This window comes from Brassica oleracea, chromosome C9 (assembly GCF_000695525.1).
Source record: "Brassica oleracea var. oleracea cultivar TO1000 chromosome C9, BOL, whole genome shotgun sequence".
NCBI lineage: Eukaryota > Viridiplantae > Streptophyta > Magnoliopsida > Brassicales > Brassicaceae > Brassica > Brassica oleracea.
The window spans coordinates 52,730,790-52,732,617 of NC_027756.1; positions in this window are offsets into that span (position 1 = coordinate 52,730,790).

Here is a 1,828-nt window from a genome sequence, read left to right on the forward strand (position 1 = left end):
GGGGGGGGGGGGAACATCTACGCAGTGGTGGTCATTGGGTTTGCGGCTACGAGGTGATGGAGAAGAGATAAGAGGTGGTGGTCATGGGGCTTGCGGCGAAGAGGAGACGGAGAAGCTGGTGAGGAGGCAGGCCCAAGAAGATTAGGTCTTGAATTAGGTCTAATTAAGATTAGGTTTAATTTTTACAAAATTTGGTTTAGTGTAAACCGATTATTATTTTATATCGAATGTAATTTTTATTGTTTAATAAAAACAACTTATTATGTTTTATTTTGAGATAATTAACGGAAAATAAATAATTTAAAATTAATAATTTTAAAATAATAATTTTAAAATAAATAACTATTTAAATAAATTAATTTTAATTTGAACAATAACAAAAAGAAAATGCTATTTAAGAATTTTTAATTGCACATAAAAAAATGTTATAGTTTATCACAATAACATAACGGTGCCAAAAACCGCTATCTAAAATGACTGATTTATTATGATGGGCGATGATACAGCGCTTGTAAAACCGCTAAAAAATCTTTAGATAGCGTTTTTCGGCCGCTAAAAAAAACCATTTTTCTTGTAGTGATTAACGGAAAATTTTCCACAAAAGCTGTGACACTTGATAAAGTAATCTGGTCGGTAGTGGCGAGATTATAAAGCTGAATGGAACCCTTTTTAAAATATAAATCGAAATTAATAACGCAGCCTGTCTATAAAAGTACACTACTCAAGTCCTTAATTATATGCATAAACATCCAAGTTAGGTTAGGTGTTTGTATTATAGAATTATAAGTATCTATATTGATAGAATGTTATGTGTATTAGTCTTATTAGATAATTGTTTAGGTTTGGATGATATACCTTGTTCTCATATTTGTAATATTTTATGTACTTCAGATAAACTTCTATCATATGTTAGATCAAATTCTATATATATACATGTACGTATCAATCAGAATGACAGGTGGAGTAACTTAAGAAAATTTGATTTAAGATGTGTTTTAGGCCTTTGGCATAGACAAATATATGTATGTCTCTGTGAGTGTACGTGAGGTATATTAGTGGTGATGATTTTGAGGAAGACATGCACGAGACGCTAAGCGGAGACTAAAGATGCAAAGAGTAAAATGACAATTCGAATAAAACCAAACATTGTTTTTATAAACAAGAGTCTATCTGCTACACAACATATTAATACGTACAAATTAACGTTATATTGTATCACGTTTTTGAAATTCAATTGCAAACTTAAAAGATCGACTTGGCCTCAAAGTCAAAGCATACATTGGCGTTTTTCAGTTGGATTCATCCATAAACTAGCTACTAGATAACAATTAATTTTCATACTTCTTGTTGGTTTTTTTTTTTTCAAATCTAACTTGCACATTATGCCATTTCCAAAACAATAATGAAACACCCGCCCCTTCCCCATTTCCAACCGGGGTTCCTGGGCGCGGGGTTTAGGACACACATGTCTACTTTCCCGACATCTCCGTGTGTCCCGTTTCTGGTCCTATGAGTTTCAGGTGCGTTTCCTTTCTTACCATTGACATTTCCACTTATAGTTCTGCAAAAAGGAAGAGGGAAAAAGAGGGGTGAGTATGAATACTCAGTGAAGCGATTCTAGACCAGTCTCCCCCATGAGCTTTTATACTGCTCAATGAGAAACGAGAACCGACTAGTCACTACACCCATTTCTTAACTAGCTATTAAGGTTTCATTTCACGAAAAACAAGCAATGCAATGAACTCAGTCATCACTCAATTCACCCAATTCGGTTTATTATTTAAGACTCCAGTCATCCTAGAACTCTAGGACCTACACAGCTCAAGCG